This window comes from Sminthopsis crassicaudata, chromosome 1 (genome assembly GCF_048593235.1).
Source record: "Sminthopsis crassicaudata isolate SCR6 chromosome 1, ASM4859323v1, whole genome shotgun sequence".
Lineage (NCBI taxonomy): Eukaryota > Metazoa > Chordata > Mammalia > Dasyuromorphia > Dasyuridae > Sminthopsis > Sminthopsis crassicaudata.
In genome coordinates, this window is record NC_133617.1 from 253,118,911 (window position 1) to 253,142,277 (window position 23,367).

At 33.3% G+C, this 23,367-nt stretch overlaps 1 long non-coding RNA gene across 1 annotated transcript in view; it reads left to right on the plus strand.

The window, feature by feature from the left end:
- The window catches only part of LOC141553824 (uncharacterized), a 124,898-nt gene that overhangs the window by 84,818 nt on the left and 16,713 nt on the right, over window positions 1-23,367 (plus strand). Inside the window, exons 3-5 of the long non-coding RNA XR_012485665.1 lie at window positions 4,643-4,799; window positions 21,467-21,588; window positions 23,077-23,108. This is a non-coding gene — a long non-coding RNA (uncharacterized LOC141553824). The remainder of the gene's footprint in view (window positions 1-4,642; window positions 4,800-21,466; window positions 21,589-23,076; window positions 23,109-23,367) is intronic.

The window sequence follows — 23,367 nt, forward strand, 5'->3', positions numbered from 1 at the left end:
TGCCATTTTTTTTTAATAACGAAGTTATTAGTATAGCAAGTTACTTTGCTTTTGGTAGAGAGAGAACTCCAGCAAATGATCAGATGATGGCTTCCACTGTGATCAATATCCTGAACTCATCTAATATTTTCTTTCTGTCTAAGTGGTTTATAGGAGACTGATGAGAATTTTGCTTTCAGTTCTTCCTCTTTTCTATTTCTTTTCTCTTAAAATGTCTTCCATCTTTAAGCTCCATGATATTATTTGCAGAAATGTTTTACTTTCGATAACGTTTGGGACATTTGCCCCAATCTTGTAGAACATTTTTTGTATTTTAAGGGGGAAGGAGAAGTAAGTAGAAATCAACAGCTCTTTCATGCTCTCCTTTCATCTACATTTGTCTGGCCTGCTTTTTTAAAGGTAGTATGATGCTATTGATTTGTTATTGTTAATGTTTTAAGAATAAGATTTTTAAAAATTTGCAGAAGGGATAATGTTGTGAATTTGATCTTCCCCAAAACTTCATTATTCTTACCTTTACATTTATCTGGCATTTTATGGTTACAAAGGGCTTGGATATATTTTGCCTTTTAAGAAATCACCTGAAAGTCACTCCTTGCCAAATGAACTTCATAAGGGTTCAGGTAATGAGCAAAGGAGTATATGTTCCACATAATAACAATGTAAATTTCTTCCATATAAACTGTGTCATTTGCCTTTTCTCCATTAAATTTTGCTTCCTCTTTTAGCCTTCCAAATTTTTTGATCTCCCATTAGGCTGATGGGTTTATATAAGAAGTCAGAAAAGAAGGGAATCTGAAACACAGGTCTGGTGTCCTGACTTTTCCCTTAAGAGAAAGTAGGGGAATGTTTGGACCTTAATAGGGGTATAACATTCCTTAACTACTGTCATCATTTCCCTTCTCTCTAAGATTTATTCTAATTTGAAAATTCTACAAATCTTTTTTATCTGTTCTTTAATTTAAACTAATATTTCTCAGAGATTCATGACACTGATCTTTTTAATATCTCACTTCTGGAGGAACTCTAATCTAGAGGTATATAAGGATATGTATAGAGGAAGACTACTTCCTCATTTGCATTTCCTAATGGAATACCTAATTAGAAGATCCCTGCATTCTCCAAAAAGGATCATAGATTTAAAGCTGGAATGTAGTGAGAGCCATTAAGTCCTTATTTTTCCAATGAGAAAACTAAGAGACAGAGTGATTAAGTGATTTGCCCATAGTCATACAAGTAATAAGTACCTGAAGTAGCTTTTACACATAGCACTTCCTGAATCCAAATCCAATGTCTGATTCATTATGGCATGCTGCATCAGTCTGTGGTAACATAGAGTCAAATAAACTAGTGTGAATGGCATCTTGTCCCTTCCATCACTATAAACAAACAAACCAACAAACTAATCCATTCAATTTTTGGTCAGTTCTGGTAATTTGACATTAAGATGAGACGACCTAAGGAAGTTACTACATATAAGTATGTCAGTAGTTGGAATAACCTGGATCTAGCTCATTTTTGTTAGGTTGAATCATTTTTGTGGACAATCCCTGCAGAGTAGGCCTGGGATTCTGGTTCAGTGTGGTGTCTCTCAGACATACCAAATTTGTACTGAAATCGATGTGAACCTATGGGTCAGTACTAGAAGCAAATCTGAGAAGATAAAGTACTGGTAATTCTTAGAGCATTGTTGTTGTTGTTTGTCCTTTTTCCTGGAACACCATGGTATCAGGGAGGTGATATCATGATTTAAAAGTGAATTGGATTTAAGTGATGGAGGGCTATGCAGTCATCCAGAGTCATTTTTTCCTCCAGAGCCATCTGGGCTCAGTGGCAAAATGTAGATCAGGATGACTGGAGACAGCTCAGGATGCAATGGGAGACCTTGGTCTTTAAATTTAAGTTGAAATTTTTTCCAGGTCTCAGTATGACTATGGCTGTACCTTAAGTGTGAGAGACAATAGAAAGCACCTGATTGGTTAAGCCAGCATCTCTTCCTGCAGATGTCCAGTTGTTTTTTGTTTTTTGTTTTATTTTTTAATAAATGAGGAGGCTTAGTGAACAGGCAATACAATTTAACAGAAAGTACTAAGAATTTAGAGTTTAAAAATAGGAGTTTGAAGCCTGAGTTAGCTACTCACCCAGATGAGATAATTGCTTAATCTTTCTGACCCCAGTTCCCTGTGTTATAGAGATTCTGATGGTCTCTAAAGTCCTTCCCCCTTCCCACTCAATAATTCCTGTCTTATTTCAACCCAGACATCTATTATTATGAGGTCACATTTGAACTCAAGTCCTCCTGACTTCAAGGCTGGTGCTCTATTCACTGCTCCAGCTAGCTGCCCCTGCATGAGATATTAAAAAAAAAAAAAAAAAAAAAAAAAAAAAAAAAAAAAAAAGTTATTTCTTAGTGTTTACTGAGGACTATGGCCATGAAAGAGGAAACAATTCATAATGGATATGTTAACAATATAAGTCTCTGAGTGCTCTGGCTGTCTGTGATCCCCTTACTTCTCACCCCTCCACCCCCAGCCCTATCTCTGCATCTTAATTGTTTCCATTTGCTCAGAGTCTTGATGTCAATGAAATGGATCACCATTGCATAAAGTTTGGGAGTTGTCAGAAGTGAAAGGCTGGGCAAAGAAAAAGGCAGCTTAGTCACTTTGTAGTGGTTTAGACCTGAAGTGTGCCTGGCATGTTTACCTGTCTGATTTCCAAGGCTAAGGTAGACTGCAGCATGACAGGCAGGCCTGGTCACAACAAGTTACAGTGAACTGTGTCATCCTGGCAAACCAGGCAATTTCCTTTTTGAGCTACTTTGCAGTTAAGAATGAATCACACTCCACCCTCCTCTTTCACAGTAATCCCTTTTATGCATGCCGGCAGATGGGAAGGGAGAGAAATTTCTCTCCTGATGAGAGATGTTCAGCAATGTGCCACTTGAGTACAGAGGCTTCTGAATGCAGTTGGCTGGGATATTGCCAGAAGAAGTGACATTTTGTCTCTGTGATAGGTGGCTTTACCCAGGAATAGGCAAAAACCAAGACACTTCACAAGTCTGAAAACCTTGTTCCCCAAACATGAAAAGAGCAAACAAGGTCCATTTGGCTAACACTTTCCTTGTCTGTTTCTGTCTTGTTTTTTCATAGACTTTTTTTTTTTCTTGGTGGTGGTGGTGGGGGTTACCTTGATTTTTTCTGACAGACTTTGCTGCTGTGCTGTGGCCTCCTGCAGTCTTGGCTAGTTTCTGTGCTCTGTCATCAGAAAAATAAGATGTACCTAAAAGAGTTGGTCACTGGGTTTGACCACAAGTTTTTCTAAAAGCATTTTCTCATGGTTTTAAAAGAAAAAAACTGGCCAAGCATTTGGCTTTGGGTTTTTTTTTTAATTTATTTTTTTTTATTTTCCTACAGAGACCAACCAGTAATTAAATGGCTATTTATGTGATGTGATTAAAGACAAACAATTGGGTACTGGACATGGGTAATAGGGTAGGGTTTTGCTTTAACCCTTTTCTGTTAAACAGGGGTTCTTAAATTGGGTCTGTGAAATTTTAAAAAAATGATAATATCTTTCAATATAACTGGTTTCCTTTGCAATCATATGTATTTTATACTATTCATTTTAAAACACATTATTTTGACAAAGCGTTTGTAGACTTTACTAGACTGTCAAGAGTCCATGGCACACAAAAAATTAAAAACCTCTTAGTTAAAGAAGAAAATATGAAATCCTGAATATGAAAAAAAGAAATGGCAGGTTCCTCAATTTCAAATTTAGCACCCCCTTGTTATGTGTCCAAGTAACCATAAGGTTTTCTATTATAATATCTGTTCTGTAAAAAGGAGTGCTGGTGCTTCCAAGGATTTTTTGCTTTCTTTCCTTTTGAGTAATATCTTGCCTTTGATTTATAATATTTGAAAGACCTGAGACCAAGGTGAGTCTAATGTATAAGATAACCAAGCAGTCAGCTGTGTCAATGTGACATGATGTGAAGAAAAGCTGGTTGGACTTTTATTTTCCAAAATCTAACTTGTCACCTGTCTGGGTAGTGCCAAACATAGGGTTTAGATCCTCTTCATAGTTACCATATTGGTATTACTAAAGCATCATTCTAGCTGTGTCATATTTCTGTTCAAAAATCTTTCTATCCCCACTGCTTACCACAATGCCTTCTATATAGGATGTGCCCAAAAAATGCTTATTGACTGACTGACTTCATACCTTCTCCTGACAGAGAGTAGAAAACTCTATTCTATATCTTCAGAAGATTCTGGGACTTCTGAGTCAGCTTTCTTTTGTCTTTTGACTTGCAAATCTTTTAGAATGTGAACTGATTGGATGGAACTAAACTCATGCCTTTTTCCAAGGATGATCTTGGGAAAGATTGTTAAGCTGGACTTTGTCATGAGTCCCTTTTATTCTCCCTGCTAAGTCCTTGTTTCTCATTTTCTAGTTCCTTCTCCAAAACAGCTATCTTACATTCTGATCCTTCTTCACAGAAATTTGAAAAAAGATTAATATTGCTAACACAGATTGCAAATGGGAAAGCAAAATATAAAGAAAATAGAAAGATAAGAAGAGGAACAGGTTTCAAATGATTCCAAATGCTAAAGAGAACATTCTTTGTTTGATCCCTTAGGTAAAAGGAAGTCATTGGAGTTTTAAAGCAGGATAGAAAATCAGAACTGGAAGAGACCTTATTAGTCATCATCCTCAAAAAGGAATTATGTAGCCCATCCTCACTACCCTAATGTTGGAATCATTGTCCAGATAAGGATAGAGTAATAACCTTCAAGGTAAGTAAACACTTAGCTAAACAAAAGGAATCTCTTGAGTTTGCTTTCAGAGGGCCCACTGTTTTTTATTGGGGGAGCTATTATTTGTGAAGCCAAAAGATGTGTTCTATTACAATTAAGCAAAGTAAAGAAATTCAAAATTAGAAGAGAACTTAGTCATCTTGAACTGTTTTCTAATCCATTCATGAATCTTCTTGAATAGCCACCTGACAGTCATTAAATGTTTTGCAAATCTTAAAATACATTTGAGTTAGTATTATTATGATTAAGTATTTTTCAGCTTATAGACCCCCATCTTCCATGCAGTAATTTGTAAAGCTTGCTGATACTATCCATTTATGATACTGAGAGAGAGAGAGAGAAAGAGAGAGAGAGAGAGAGAGAGAGAGAGAGAGAGAGAGAGAGAGAGAGAGAGAGAGAGAGCGAGAGCGCACACAGGAGAGACAGATAGAAATGTAGAGACAGACACACACAAAAAAAGAGTGTAATTTCACAAAACCAAAAACCAAAAACCAAAAACAAACCAAAAAACATCAAAGCATTTAAAAAAAAAAGGGGCTCTGGGATAGGAGAGGGTTACAAGGAAAGAACCATGGGCTTACATGCACATATACACATATACAGAGCACTGTTAAGTTTCCTTAATTGATCCTGGACCTGGGTGTTGAGCTGTGTTTGGATTAGGAGGCACAAATGTGGGGCTGAACAGCACCTGCTCTCTTGTGATCTGACCATTTGGCTGGAAAGGGCCAGGGAGAGGGAGACAGAATCACTGATCCATTTGGAGAACCACAAACAGCAGGGGGGCCTCTTTAGGAACAAAGGTTCTCCCCAGGAGCATGTGTGGGATGCTCTTTGTCAACTCAGTATCACATTCCCTGCCACAGCATGACAGACAAATGCCAAGCCAGATGACGAGATGCATATCACCAGCCTAGCTCTACTGAGGTCTGTACCTGTATTATGTGATGGCAGCAGATGCTGATTCAATATGGATGCAGGTGCAGAAAAGGGGGTGGGGAAGGTCAGAGCCTCAACAAAATACTGCATGTGTCCCAAGCCTCCGGGGTAGGCTTAACTTTCCAAGCTGTCGAGGTGAACTTTTCTGTGGCATGAATCTCTTTGGCAGTCAGTCCATTGTGTCTTATTTGGGAGTTTCTATAAAGGTGAAGTCAACTGGAGAGCGCTCAGTAGCTCTGAGAATGAAGTACCATTACAAGCAAACTCTTCCTGTCATTGAAAAATCATCCCTACCCATACCTACTGCTGCTTTTCCCCCTCCTTGAAAATAAGGCTATCTTTACTATTTCTGGTTTTCATTCACCCGGAAAAAAAAGGAGAGTGGTCTTATTCTCTGTGCTACCACACTTTCAGCTAGCAGTGCAGTCAACCCTGCTAATCCTTCACAAGTGAAGGAAATTGGAGACTACTTTCAAAGTAAAGCCTGGATCTGTTTCCCAAAACAATTTTAATGTTTAACCTTTGTCCTTGAGAGATGGTCTTCTAGTGACAGAATAGTCAATTCCCAATGAGCAGAGTCCTCATCTTTTTTTTTTTTTTTTTAACCTAGAATCTTTATAGGACTCAGTACAGTCCTACCATCTATTCATCTGCAAAACAGATATTCTTAAAAAGCATGGATCTGTCTGTTTCCTACTCATTCTCAACAACATTAAGTGGATTTTTATTTTCTTCTAGGATAAAATACAAGATTCTCAGGTTCACATTTAAAGACTTCCACAATTTGGCTCCTGCCTATCTATTCAGCCTTATTTCATACTGATTACTTTGCATACTATATTCCAATGTAATTGGGTTTCTAGTTATTTCCTGTACTTGGCATTGAATTGCCTGCTTCGGTGTTTTTGCTCACATGGCCCAAGTGCCTAAGTATCTCCTATTAGAATTTCCAGATGCTTTCAAATTTCAAATCTTGTTACCTCCTATACCAACCCTTTTTGATTCACTCAATGGTTGGGGCACTCACCTTTCTTTGAAATAACTTTTTATTTACTTAACAGACTTACTGATTGACTCTTGTTTACTTACATGACCAGTCTTTGAAGGCTGGGGCTATTTTCCTTTTGTCCTTGTAGGCCCAGTACTGACCCCAACACCTTGCATATAGTAAATACTGAATGTTAAGTTGGATTGTTGACTTGACTGATAGTTTACCCTTTTTAAGGTTCCTGGAAAGACTGGAAATGACTCTAATCTCTTATTGCAAATTTTCATTTGGCTTTTGGACTACATTTTCTTTTCCTGAGATGAAGAAACTTAACAGGATAGGGATTAATATGGAAACATTAAAATGTTTGGCAACTAGTTTGGCAACTAAGGATTATATCAGATGGAATACTACTGGGAAGTAACACAGTTCCAGGAGATAGAAAGCTGGGCTCAGAATCAGAAAGTTTTAGCTTCAAGTACTTCTGATACATGCTAAATATGTGATCCTGGGTAAGTCATGGTTTTATCATCTTAAGCAGCTATCTAAGATTATAAAAGGCAAAATAATTACTGATTTATTGGTTTGAAAGAATTAGGTATTTCCTCACTGGACTTCCATACATCAATGAAACAATGTATCTGGCATAAAAGTGGACAAATACAGCGACAAAATATCTCTTTGATTATGTACAGGTGACAGTGATGGAGACCGAGAGATACTTTTAGCTAAAGTATTTGAATGGAAGCATACAGCTTAGCTACTATGTTCCTGTTTCAGAAAAATATTTAAAATAATAACACCAGACTGAATAAGAATCAAGAAATTCAATGACAAACTATTGAGGGACCCAAAACTGAACAAAAAGTGAATTAGAATTTAACATATATTGGTCAACATGCCATCTGGGGGGAGAGGATGGGGGAAGGAGGGGAAAATTGCAACAAATGATTTTGCAATTGTCAATGCTGAAAAATTACCCATGCATATATCTTGTAAATTAAAAAAAAAAACTATAATTAAAAAAAAAGTGAATTAGAACCAACAGGCAAAAGAAAAGAGAACTTTGATCAAAATAAACGTACTCTTACCTCATGTAAACAAGACAGAAAGCTCTCAGTGTGATCAAAGAGTAGCCTGAGTCACATTTGCAAGGATCTATATTTAGAAGTGTCAAGAGTACAGAATTCTATGAGAAAACCCTAGGGTAGTCAAAAACTTATTTCAAGTACCTTGAAAAGAATGAGGATCCTTAGCAATCAGTGTAGGTATAACAGTTCTCAGAATGGAACTGATCTCAGAGGTCATTAATACTCTCTCCTGAAATTTTATCAAGGGCCCTAAAATCTAGCTCTCTTAAACTCAAAGATCCAAGGGAATTAATATTTGAAGGTAAAATTCAATGCTTGGACTCAGGTAAAATTGGCTAAGATAAAACAGAGTCCACCTCACCCAAAATATATGATGAAGCCTGGTCCAGGCATAAAGCCCCAAATCAGAAAATAAGGCTAGAGAGATAAGTAAACTGAAAGAAATACAAAGTAACATAAAGAATTACAGAAAATACATATATGTCCAAAAATCCAATTTATGAGAGAATAATTCCAAAATATTTATGAGCAGAAATTCAAAAGAAAAAATTGACATTCTACAAGGGCAACATGAAAAAATAACTTTATTAAGTATATACTATGTACCAAATATTGTGCTAAATGCAAATATTATGTCATTTGATGCTAAAATTAATGCTAAGAGATAGGTGCTATCATCACTGTCATGTTACATTTGATAAAACAGCAGACATCAGATGCCTCACTGAGAGTCCAAAACTAGTAAATGTCAGACTGCATTTGGAGTCAGGCCTTCCTGACTTTAGGCCCAAAGAGCTAGCTACTAGGTGCAGAAAAACTGAGAAGATAATTTTTTTTTTAAATGGAACAAATATTTTAGAGGAAAAACATATAAAAAGAATAAATAGCATAGAATAGAAAATGGGAAGTTTATTCAAGTAATGAAATCTCTGAAAATTTGAAATAGACCAGAAATCAACAACTCCAATAGCGTAAGATATATTAGGAAAAAAATATTTAAAATATAAGATTGTATAAAGTATCTGATATTAAAAACAACTAGTCTGGAAAAAAAGACAAAGAGAGATAATTTCATAATCATGGATACCTTGTAAACCATAATTTCAAAAAAGTCTGAATTCTATAAATCAAAAATTATAAATGGAAACTACTCAGTGAGTAAAGTAAATCTAGAATACACCAATAACTTTCTGATAGAAACCTCCAAAGGGAAAGTCATAGAATGGCATGGCCAAAACAGAGTTTCCACATTGAAAAAAAATTCTATAGACATTCAGGAAAAGTGAGTTCAAGTATAAAAAAAGTACAACCAGGATTATACAAGATGGAGATACTTCTACTTATTAAAAATGAAAAATGATCCTGGAATGCAATATTCCAAAAGAGTAGATTTACAATCAATAATTTATACTATACAAAGATGAGTGAAATACTCTAGGGAATGAAAATGATCCTTATGTATAATAGTGGACTTTTCAGTATTTCTGAAAAATAACAGAGCTGAATAGAACCAATAAAACAAAACAACCTAAAGAGGTAAATTTATTTGAGCAAATGAAAGGGGTTATTATGAAAGCCTAACATTCTAAAGGGGGGAGAAACAAGTATTCCTTAAGAACTTAAAGTCTGCAAAGGATAAGGAGGAAGTTAATTAAAAATAAGACCTGGAGATTGCTCCCATTAGACACAAATATGTGCATGCAAACACACACACACACCTATGCAAAGTCATTCTATCCATACTCCTATTTATTAGTCTTTTGTCTGGATGCAAATTGAATCTTTAGGGTGGTGGGGGGTAAGAAAAAAAAGTCACATGATAACTTTATTATATATTTAAAAGAAATAGTAAGTTTGTACATAATAGATTTGCAGTTTCACATACAATTATCTTTTCTCTGTTCTACTGTTATAGAAATTTTTGTTTTATTTATTAAATCCAGAATAAAATAAAAGTTCAAAAAATCAAATATAAGATACAAGATCAAAAATTTAAAAAAAATCTAGGGGCAGAGTGATTTTCTGCTGATCATTTTAGAAAGGGAAAAGGAAGGAAGAGAAAAGGAGTACACTAATTTAGAAAGGAGGAAGAAGTGACTGGAACCTAATTTCTATGATTTCTTATAATTGGGGCTGCATGAGGAGACATATAAACATGTTGGAAGTCCACCTGCATCACAAAAGCCCCCTTTCTTTCTCTTTTTACTTTAGCAACTTTTATCATCTAAATTCCCATCCTGGAGGATATTGACTCCCAAATCATTATCTTTTTTTCCCTCAAGAAGTTCAGTGGTTAACTCATAATATTTCTCTGCACCCTGATCCATGCCCTCAAATTAGAGGACTTCAGCATCCATATTGATGTTCTCTCAACTACTATAACTTTCCAATTCTCCTTTTACTATCTGATTGATCCCATTGGCTTCCATGGGATCAATTACTATGGTCATATAGAAAATTTATATATATATATATATATATATATATATGTATATATATATATATATATATATGTATATATATTCAGACAGATTAGGGTAGAATATATAGATATAGGAATCTTCCCCTTCTCACTGGCTTCCATAGATGTTTTAAAGATTCATCTTAAATCCTTCTTTCTGTATGGGTCACTCTCCATGCTAAATCTCTTCCCTTTGAGATTACCTTAATTTTATACTATACTGTGTGTGTGTAAAATTATATAACTGTTATATTATAACATATTATATATGATATGTGTGTATATTTATGTATGTATAGTATATGTAAAGTAATTTATTGGCAGTTTGATTGGCATGACACTGAATAAGTAGATTATTTTAGGTAGAATTGCCATTTTTATAATATTGGTTTAGTCTATCCATAAGCATTTGATATTGTTCCAATTGTTTGGCTCTAACTTAATTTATGTGAAAAGTGTTTTGTATTTGTGTTCATATAATTCCTTGTTTTGTCTTGGCAGATAGACTCTCAAATATTTTATATTATCTACAGTTATTTTAAATAGAATTTATCTTTCTATCTCTTGCTACTCATTTTTTGTTAGTAACATATAAAAATGTCAGTGGTTTTATTTTGTCTCCTGCTTGAGCTAAATCTTCAAAATAGAAATTCATTTCAAACTTTATTCTTCATTAAAAATGTTATGCTACAATAATAAATTGCTCCTCATACACTTATGGGGATCCCAATGTCATAGTCTAGAACTGGACTCCCAATAGTCCTACTTCCTATTGACAAGTAAAGCTGACTTTGACTATCATATACTGTTAATACTATGTGTCTTCCAGAAATAAAATCTCAGGTTTGGTCCCCCAAAAGTGCCTTTTAAACTGTATGGCACTGTCTTAGGCATTAGAGATACAAATGTAAAAGAAAGGAAAAAATAAAAGAGCACTGACATATATTTAAGGAGCTTATATCTTATTGGGGGTAGTGGGAGGAATGGAAGGCTTATAATATACAAAGAAGAAATATGTTAATTTGATGGAAGGGGAGCACTTTAATAAAAAAAATCAAGAAAAATCTAAAAGAAAAGCATTTAGTCTTCAAAGTTTAAGATCTTTCAGCAGTTTTAATGTCTGAATCAGTGGGAGGGCCTGTCTTCCAAAAATGTGTGCTACTGATTATGACTCTACTTATCACTTGGATTATCACCTCAAGTTATTACCCTGTTATCACCTCCTCAAATTCGGTTCTCAAAGCTACACAAAGAAATAGGGATGTCAAAACTTTTCTTTTAAAATTTAGTTTATTTTCAGTGATGTTCTGTTTTTTGTAATGTATGCAATCAGTTATGATCATTTATTGAGTATTTCCTTAATTTTATCTTTTTGATAGTATTTTATTTTTCCATATACATGTAAAAAGACTTTTCAACATTCATTTTTATAAGATTTTGTGTTCTCTCTCTCTCTCTCTCTCTCTCTCTCTCTCTCTCTCTCTCTCTCTCTCTCTCTCTCTCTCTCTCTCTCTCCTTTATCTCCCCCATCCCCAAGACAGGAATCAAATAGGTATAATCCTTTTAAATATATTTTCATATTTGTTGTGTTGTGCAAGAAAAAAATCTGATTAAAAGGGAAGAAAAAAATCACATAAAAAAGCAAAGAAATATAAAAAAGTGAAAATATCACATCTCAATCCACATTCAAGCTGCATAGTTCTCTCTCTGAATGTGTATAGTATTTTCTATTCCAATTTCTTTGGAATTGCCTTGAATTACCTCCTTGCTAAGAAGAGCTAAATCACATCACTCTCTATAATCACTAAATCTTGTTGTTTTTGTGCACAATGTTTTCCTGGTTCTGCTTACTTCACTTATATATACATATATATATATATATATATATATATATATATATATATATATATATATATATATATATATATATATATATATATATATATATATACCTCAAAAGACAATAAAGACAATACTAATTGATCATAGTTTGCTAGAACAGTGTTTTCAAACTCAAGAAGAAACTAAGGGTAATAAAGCATACCTAAAGATCTCTACAAGCCACATATTAAAAAAAAAAACAACACATTTATTGTTATCTATGTTCTATTGTATTTTTATGTTGTCAAATATTTAACAATAATATTTAATCTGGTTCTGAAGGCTCATTGGCCTGCTCATTTAACATGTTTGTTCTGAGTCTGAGTCTGTATGAACCCTGATTTCCCTGGGCCAGACAACTTTTGGGCAAAGAGGGGAGTAAGATGGGGAAAGTTGAAATTTGAATTCTTGGTTACAAAAAATGAGATGTAAAAAAGATAATAGATATAGTAGAGGGTTAAGGAGGAATCCCTATGGTTACTCACAATTAGGGAACAGAAGGGAGATAATAATATAGTTGTGGAATAATGAAATAGAAAATGTGATGTGATGAGCCAGCCAGTTGAAGCAGAGAGTGCTTTATTCCTTGTGTTGTATTGTTCCACTCAAAATAGTAATGTATCAATGAGACTTTTTTGTTTCATAATGGAACACAGACCTCTCTCATATACTCAGGAATTTCACATTTTAAAGGTAAATTCTTAAAAGAAAATTATCTTGTATAGTGAGCAATAATGTCTATAGAAGAAGACAGAGAAAATAAATTATTAGTAATTTTCTCCAATTCCATCAGTAAATCATTTTGTCATGGCTCATTCCTATTGCAATTTCAAACAGCATTTCTTATTCCCATTTGTTATTTTAAAAAATTCTATCATCTCAGTTCTATTTAACATCTCCTTGTTGTCCAGATGTCTAGCAAAAAAAAGTTAACTTTAAATTTAACCTTTTCTTCAATCTATGTTTATAACACATATACGTTGTTCGAAGAATGAGTAGTTCATAAAAAGATATTTTAGGATAAAATAGTTTTGTTTCTTTTCCTTATCCTTTCTGATCTTCAATTAATAAATATTTAAGAAATTTTCATTGCTATTTTACTTGTATTCTGCCTTTCATAACTACCAATTACATAACAAACACAATTTGAAGGCAAAGAGTAAAACTTTTAGGAGGCACAACAAAGGACATATATAGTTGCTATATGGTACATTCTAGTAAGAATGAAAGGCTTACCATAATTTTATTAGAAAAGTTATTCTCTAGGCCTTTTTTCCTAATAGGTGTTATGGTCAAGTTGTTTTTTTTTTTATAGGAAGGATATGAACTAGACAATTTCTAATGTCACTTTGGACATTAAGAATATGTAAAACCACATAGGTGGTGTTTTGATCACAAAATAATTATAGAAGAGAAATTATTAAAGAGGCAAATGTTATAGTGTAAAGAAAGCTGAACTTATTATAGTCAGAAAGATGATCAAGTACTGTCACTGAAACATATTAACCTTGTGACCGTGGCCAGGACATTTAAATTCTTAGTGTTCCCAGATGAGTTCCAAATGAGCTACCAATCTGCCAACTGTGATGAAAGATCCTTCTACATTTGAAAACATTGCTGCATATAAATAAATGAATAATGTACAAATAATCTTTGTGTAATCCCTATACAGAAATTGTAGTCAGTGAAATTATATAACAGTTTAATTCTTCAAACATTTATTAATAGTTTACTCTGTGCACAAGACACTGGGCTAGGTGTTTTTGAACAAAGATATAACCAAAATAATTCCTTTATCCACAAGTGCTTGTAGAATGTGTGTAGAATATGAACGCATTGGCAGATCTATGATCATTTGAGGTATCAGAGAGTACCTACTAACAGATATAATGGGAAAGGATTAATGGAGAAGATGCCTTGATCTTAAATGAAGATTCTAAGAGACAGAAATTAGGTGGAATTTTTTTAATAATGGAAATCAGATTATATGAAGGCATGGAGACAGGAGGCAAACTGCTTAAGTTCAGAGAATTACTAGTATATGAGCACAAGAGAATTCTTGATCCCTAAACAATCTGATGATTCTTTTTTTGGAGTCACTTAAGTGATACTTCCCTAGGAAATTGGAGCATGCTCACTGGCACCATGCTGAGAGGAACTTCTGATGACTCTGTGATTAAGACTCAGGAGCATAAATCTTTGTTGATGGATCTATATTTATAAAAGCAAGCTAACAGAACTGTTCTTTCTTCAAAACTTCAGCATTTCTCTTTCTCTTGTCCTTTTCTAGTGAGTAAAACAAAAGAGCAGAATTTTTCCTTCCCCTTTCCAAACCAATGGCACTTAATGGCAGCTTGTGGCAGAAGTGGGTGATAAACTACATGTGCTTTCATAGATGATCTTAGAGTCAGTTCTTGGAATTATAAATTTCTTGCAGCTATTTAACTTTCTCTTTCCTTTTCTGAACACAAGTTATAAATTAGAAATCTAACAATAAGTTTCTTCAAACTAATAAGTGGCAAGAGCTGGAGCAATGATATATTTCTTACAGAAGAACATGGTAGAAGTATTCATATGTATGCTCAAACAGACCACTAAATAGATGTTCGTTGATCCCAAATTCCTGTGTGGATAAGGGGATATTAGAATTTATTAGAAAAAGATTCCAAAATTTAGCCTTTTTGACAGATAAAGGAAATTTTTTTTTTGACAGAGAAGGGAAATTTTTCTGGGCATCATAAGTCTTGATAATTGTCTCATATATTAACTTTACAGGTATGTATTTTTGTGTATGTATGTAACTTTTATGTATACATGCAACTTTACAGGTACATTTATATTTATATATGAATTACAGTTACATGTGCATTACATTTAACTCTATAATTACATGTATTATAATTATGGTTACAGTTATAGGTCAGTTCTGAAGTTCAAAGGTTTGGGTGTTGGTCTGCTAGATTCAATCAGATCCTTCTTAGAGAGGGAAGCAGATTTCAAAGAATTCTACAGTTGAAGAACCTTAAAACCCACCACTGTTTTGAGTTACTCAAGTATTGCAAACGCAATGGAAATAATCATTATGCTGCTACTTTCTTATGAAATTAATGTTCTATAAACTTTTGCACAATGGATAATATTGCTACTTAAAATGAACAAAAGCGTGATGATAAAAGCTTATCTTCTATAGCTTTAGGACATCTTCAGTACTAAATAAGATGAGATCTACTTCATCCCGTTTGCATGTCCTTTTCCTGTTTCCATAGCCTTTTGATTTCTTCTTCTAGGTCTTTATATCTGGTACATTTTTTTTTATTGTATTTAGTCTGGAGATAATGAGTATCAAGGATGATAACATCTGAAAAATGTTAGTGTTGTCATTATCTCCTTGTCTTTTGATAAAGGTGAATTGAATTCCTTGGAGAGTTTCTGTCTCATTATTATTATTATTTTATTTTTTATTTCCTATTTTTATAGATGTAGATAAAACAATTAGCTTTGTAATTGCACAAAAGTGTTAGAATTTAAACTTATCTTCTGTGTGTAACAAAAAACATTTTTGGCAAAATTCCAGGAGTAAAGAGTTCATCAGAAATGAGATGCACTTCAGTCTGTTCCCACATGATTCTGATGGCTCCTGCTGTTTTTTCACATTTTGAAGTTTTTGCTCCATATTCTTTGGAGACTGTGAAGATTTTGTTAGGTAACATATATTAAAAGAAACTATGTTCTTTTATTTTTATGACTCATTATTTTATATAGGCAATTGTGTATAAGAGTTCAGTACATGGTAATAGTTTATTTCTATTACAATCTTTTTGTGGATGTTTATATTTATCTATTTATAGGTCTGTATTTGAGATATGGCAATTTTCCACCCATGAAAAATGACAGACTTTTAATGTACAATTCTGGTGAATAGATAATATTTGGCTAGATATTCAGTAGGTGCTAAAGTTTTACAGTCTACAGTGATGTGTTGAGCAGTTTCTATAATATCCTTAAATAATTTACATGAATTTTCATCTGAGTTTCTCAAGAATAATACCTTTGTAATTTCTGGTTCTAATGAGCTTGTCTTGAATTAATACCCATAAAACCCTCTTTTCCACAAACAAATCTGAATATCTCAGTTATTTGTCTACTATTTCTTTGATGCTGCATTATATTCCCCCCACCCCCCAATTCTTTCTTCTTCCAAATTTCTATATTGTTGAAAACAATTATTCTGGCTTGCAACCTAGAATGACACACTCAATTCCTCACTCTCTTTCCCCCATTTCATTTCCAATCTGTTGCCAAGTCTTGTTGATTCTGTCTTATGTCTATTTTATCTTTAAATCATTTATCTGTGCTCTCCTTTCTATTATACAGTTCCTGTATTGATGTAGGCCTTCATCATACCTTGCCTGAATAATAACAATCACTGTTTAGTTGGTTTCCCTTCCTTAAGTTCCTCCTTACTTCAGTCTACCCACTTCTCATCTACCAAAGTGATCTTCTTAAGAGCAGGTATGCCCATGCCATGCCCCTATTCAATAAATTACAGTTGCTCCTTATTACTTCAAGAATCAAATATAAAATCCTATTTAGTTTTTTTACACTTTTCATATTCTACACCCTTCATATCTCTCCAGTCTTTTTATATTTTACTTCCACATTCTACTCTACAATCTAGTGATACTGGCCTCTTTGTTATTCTTCACACAAGATACCACATCTCTTACCTCCATGAATTATCAGTGAACTGTCCCCAGACCTAAAATGCTCTCCCTCTTCATGTTTGGCCCTTAATTTCCCTCCTTTCCTTCAACTTCCAGGTAAAATCTCACCTTCAAGAAACTTTTCCTTTTTCCCTTAATGGTAGATAACAATTCTGAAGGTTGAATCAAATGAAAAATTTCAATGATTTCAGAGTCTTCAACTAAAAACAGTTCCTTGCTTTCATCTATTTCCTTTAATCTAGGCTTATGGATAAAGTGTTTTTATTTTTGTTTGCTTTTTGTTCTGTACTGATCAGAAATACGGATATTGGATGGTTTGGAGCTGAGGATACTATTGACAAAAAGCAGTATGAAAATATTTTATACATAGTGAGATTTTTCCAATATCATTATTATGTAGGATTAATTCATAATAAAAGTGTTTATGTCTTCAATCCTTTTCACATGTAATTAAAGTTTGCCATCTTCAGCAGTCATTCACATTTGCCATGAAGTATTTCTATCAAATGAGTTATTGGTATTTCTGATTTGTTCAGATGTATACTATAAAAAGAACACCACTCACTTTAGTGTCCTCAGGGTTAGCCTGATCATTTTAACAATTTCAGATAGATTCAACTTGAGACATTCTGCTACCCTGTCTATTCTTCCTCAAATTAATAGGAGCAATTTCATCAAGATGTCTGGTAAAGCTGACCCAAATGGTTGAAACAGTATAGATTGTAATACAATTAGCCAATATTTCAGAGTTCCTGCCAGACCTTCACAGCTTCTGAGTCAATCTTAGGTCATAGAGATTACCCATTGTATATAAACATGGATTCTATTCTATAACTTTGCTGTATTTCTGTCCCCTCCTAAAAATATATATTCCTATGAATGAGGAGTTGGGTTTTGATGGAGTAAAACTAGTAGTAGTAGCAGCAAGAGCAGCAGCAGTAGAAATAGAAGTAATAGTATTAACAGTAAAGTAGTGGAGGGATTGGGAAAGGAAAGACTAAAATCAGGAAAACCCATTGGAAGGCTACTGCAATTGAATGGGGCTGAAGTAGGAACTACTTCAAAAGACTTTGTGAATAGAGAAAAGGGCTGGGTGAAGTTCTTTGAGAGAGATTTTGTGGAAGTATAATTGACAAAACTTGCAACTAATTGTATAGGGTTATAGGAAAGGAAAAAGTCAAGGATGATTCCAGGGTTCCAATCCTTAAGGACCAGAAGGATAGGATGCTAACAATGAAAACTAGGAACTTTGAAAACTGTAGGTTTGGGGGGAAGATAATACATCCTATAATTGATATTTTATGTTTGAAATGCCTTGTAAGTTTAGGATGAGCCTGTCTATTATGTAGTTAATTAATAATATAGGACTGGAATTCAGGTGACAGATTAGGGTTGAATATATAATTAGATTTATATGAACTGAATCTCTGCATGCTCATGAGATCACATGGAGGAAGACTATGGAGTGAAGTGAAAAGAGAGCCTGGTCCAAAACCTAGGATAAAATATATATTTTGGAGGAAGCATATAAATGATAATCCATTAAAAGAGACTGATAGAGCACTTAACTGGGTATGAGATACAGGAGAGTATAATGTCATAGAAGTCAAGGATAAAAATGTATTTTGGGGGAGGAGCTATGTGTTTTGTTAAAAATTTCAAAGTGTTGAAAAATTCAAAGACGTACAAGATGATGATCAAATTTAAGAACTAAGAAACTGTGATATTATATGTTATTAAGTAGCATAATTTCCCATGAATTGCAAAACTGGAAACCAAATTGCAAAGAGACAAAAAAATGAGAATATGAAGAAGTGTAGGAAAATATATGGGAATTTTCAAAGAAAGAAGAGATATAAGATGATATCATGGTGTGCTAGAAAGGTCAAATAAAGATTTCTTTTAAGAATAAGAGAGACATTGGCATGTTTATTGCAATGAGGGATGAGTTGATATTTAGGAGGAGTTTGGAGGAGGGAAATTGTATCTATCTATTTTTCAAGTAGATAAGAATTTGTTTTAAAATTTTTATTTAACTTAAAATTTGTGTAAGAAACAAACATTTCATAACTGTAAAATAAAATAGCATGATTAAATATGAAACTGAAAATCTATTATATAAAACTTGTTATTCCTTTTAAATATGTCATAAAGTTATGAATGTTACTTTCTTTTGTTATTTTTTCTTCCTTTTGTCCACCCTAGAGATAGCTAGCATTAAGCACAAATATGTATATATGTAAAAATTATTTTATACATACTTTTAGCTATCCATTCTGTCTATATCTAGCTAGCTAATTATACCATCTTTTTTTGAGAAGAAGGAAGCAGAGGATAATACAACTGACTTTAGAGAGAAGAGAAAGTTGTGAAGGGTCACTTGGTAGAGTATAAAATGGAGTTTATCAAGAAACAATAAAATATTTCCATGCAGGATTGAGGATTCAGTTGAAATATTATTTTGTACCATGACATAAATTTGTAACCCAGTGAGAATGCGTTACCCCCTCTAGGGTTATTCAGTAGCTGTCAAACTAGGGGTGGAGAAAGTACATATTGAAAGTGACTTTAGGATGGCAAAGAGTAGGCTCTTCCAATGAAATAGGCGAGGGAGGACAAGAAGACTGGAAGAGGACTAGCTAAAATATGTCAGAGGCAGGACTTGAACCTGCCTCCAAGTTGAGTCATCTATTTGTAATGCTATGTTTCTTCTCATTGCTATCAATAGTTGAGTTAAATAGCACAGTCTGAAATTGTTCCAGTTAAATGCCACAGTTACTTTTTCTCATCTTTTTCTTTCTAGTTTAGTACTAATTTTGATTAGTGTTCTAAAAACTTCTAGTGTAACTATCTATGGCTAATTGATTTAGAAATATTTCTCACATCAATAATTAGTCATCTCTATTACATTAAGACAAAACAAGTATCTGTTTGTCTGTCTGCCTATCTGTCTGTCTGTCTAGCTTCTATGTATATATGTATATATACATATATATATATATATATATAGGTAAATGTACATACATACATGCATATACATATTTGTATATATATATATATATATATGAAGCAACTGGGGTTAAGGCATTTGCCTGGGGTCACACAGCTAGTAAGTATTTTGAGGCTGGATTTGAATTCTAGTCTGACTTTAGGCCAATGCTCTATTTACTGCACTGTATAAATACAGATGTCTGTATCTATAAAATTTGTCCACAAATGCTCATATCTATACATTTGAAAGATAATTTGGATAATTTTAAAGAGTACTTTGTTGCTACCAGGCAACAAAATGAAGATTTGTATCCATATCATAAATTCAGAAAGGTCAAGACTATATTATATAATCAATTTATTTTAGATTGTTGAATGTAATCAGTTGGACCACTTTTCAAACTTTCTGTGTGTTTAATTCAGAATCTTTTTTGTTTTAAAAGTTTTAAGCTTCCCAATTCTCATTTTTAGTAAAATATTTAAACAGTTGTTCCATTAGGCACATTTCTAGAGTTAAATTGAGCTATAATGTCCAACAATTATAAATTTAATACATTTTTTCTGTGCTATTATCAGATGGAATTGTTCTTCATTTTATTCATTCAGCAAGATTGGAAAATAACTAATGAATTTTATTTTGATGAATGACATATTTTCTAATGACTTAGTATGACTATTTGCTTTGCTTATATCATTAGCACTATCCATTAACTTACACTAATAACTAATTCTGGTACATTTCTTAACACTTGTTTTCATTGTAAAATAAAATACTTTAATGACATTTATTCTAGTGTATTTCATATACTTGTTTGCACAATTCAATTAACTTTTGCTAAAAACTATGTATTTCATTTTCTTCCTATAGAGAATTGGCTCTGTAACTGTATGGGAGAATTTCCGTTTATAGAAGCTAGAAATATGACCTGAAAATTGTATTTAGGCAAGATAATATAGTCATTCTGTTATTCAGATTTAATTTTGAAGGCAAAAGATAAAAATTTTATGCCTGGTATTGGCATTTTTGAATTATCTATGATATGATCCAAATATTCATATTTTAAGATAACTTCAAATTGTTGAAAAATATAGCTAATATCTATCCAACAGTGAGATCTTTAAGTCTCATGAGCTGTTAAAAAGAATTTGGTTCCATTCCATTCCAACTATATATTATCTTGGCAGAATGGACTGAAATATCTGGCAACAATAGAAAAGTTAACCTTTAAAAACTGAAAGAGTTTAGTTAACTATCAAGACATATGGTATACTTAACTCAAAATGCGCTAAATATCCTTATACCAACTTTATTGAACATGTGAAAAAGGAAATGAGGTTTAAAACTGGTTCACTTTCAGGACTAAGCAAAAGTAGAGTGATTTGGGTCACTTCTTATTTTTATTGAATCAGTTCAACTATCCCTTATATTCTTGTTCAGAAAAAAAAAAGAGTTCATGCCATTTAAAGATTTTTTTTAATCAAATACCTTATCTCTACTGGCATTCATGGTTATCCATCTGTACAAATTGCAATGAATTGGATTCTTACATGAATATTGTCTGTTTACACAGGAAGTTTGGATTGTGATGGCTGTGTGACAAATTGAAATTCAACTCTACTGTGCTTATCTCAATCAAGGAAACAATAAGGCCTGAAGGAAAAGTTTGGTGCATGATGTTCCTGGGATTTTTAGGTAACCTTTTTCTTAAACTACTACATATAATTCTGTTAAGTAGTGCTGGATTTATACTCTTCTTATAAGCAATGCAAAATAATCTTAGTTACATAATTTTAAAAGTCTGTTTCCTTTGTATTCAATTCAAAGTATCCATTGCCTGCTAGTAATGTCCTCTTTATGGTATTATGCTGGTCCTTGGATAGACCTGAGATATATATGATTGGAAAAGGAAGCTTGTTGATTATGTAATGGAGGTGAAAAGTGTTCAGCCTAAATTCTTCACTAATATTCATTATTTATAAAGCATATTTTAAAACATATAGGAAGAACTCCATTATATTGGAAGATGCTTGATATACAGTAATAAGCAGAATGTTTGAAATAAGAATCGTGAAGAACTAGAAGATATGGATTGCAACATATACTGCTGGAAGGAGTAATCATATTGATGAAATCACAGTTCTATTGAAATACTGAAGCATAAAATTATCATTATCATTTATATTTTTCTAAAATCATTATTATTGCAATAGAAGCAAAAGAAAGTCAGGACAAAATTGTTTTTGTATTTTGTTTGTATGATGAATGAATGAATTAATAAATATAAAAGCATTTACTAAGTATCCACAATAAGCTAGACACTATGTGAAATTCTAGGAATAAAAATGCAAGCCATAGAGAGAGAAATAGATATGTGTATGGATAGATGTCTCAGTGTATTTCTATCAAAAAGGAAAAAAAAAAAGGGATAAGACCTGTTCCCTTGATTTCGTAAGTATAGAAAACTCTTGGGTAAGGAAACTCCCTTTACACATTTGCTTTTTGTCTTTCAGTTTTGAAAAGGACCAAAATGATATCACTATGTTAGAGTCAAATTACACTGTGTCCAACTATGACCAAACTAAGGCAAGCTCAGAGTGAGCACAAAAAGTCCATAGGTACATTTGAGGTAGATTCTCTAAATCTGCACATCTCACATTTCTTTTGAGATACATCCATTCTTCTCTGCTTAAAAAGCATAGCCCCTGCTCTGATAAGAGCACACCATGCTAAGTAGTCCTGTGCCAATGTCTCTCATGTTACACAATCAATCCCAAAGTTCTTGAGAGAACTTGAAAATATACTTGTATCACTTTTTCTGACTACCATATGAGTGCTTGTCCTATGTGAGTTTTTCACTAATCTTTTTTTGGAAGCATGTTTGACATTTAAGCAATGTGACCAGTTTATCAGAGTTGTGCTTTCTGTAGCAGAGTTTCAATGTAGCAGTTTAGTTTAAGAAAGGACTTGAGTGTCTGGTATCTTGTCTTGTAAAGCAATCTTCAAAATCCTCCTAAGACATTTAAATGGAAGCAATTCAGTTTCCTGGCATGGTGTTGGTATACTGACCAGGTTTCAAAGACATTCAACATTGAGTCAGCACAGTGATCCTGAAGACCTTCAATTTGGTAGTCAGCCTAATACATCTTCTCTCCCACATCTTTTCTCTTCTCTTTGTTTCAGAAGCTCTTAAACACTGAGCGGGTTCCAGCAATGTAAGTATCTACCTCATCATCAATGTGTACATTCCTAGAAAGTATACTGATAAGGTAAGTGAACATATCCCCAATATTAAAAACTTTTCCATTTATTCTAACCAATAAGATTTTACATATGAATGGTGTTTCTGTGTTTTTTGCGTTAATTGTTAGGCCATAATTAGCACAAGAAGCAGAAAATCAATACATACTTGTTGCATCTCAGCTACAGAGGATATACTGTAACTTTTTCAAGTTGGTGAATTTACCATCAGTA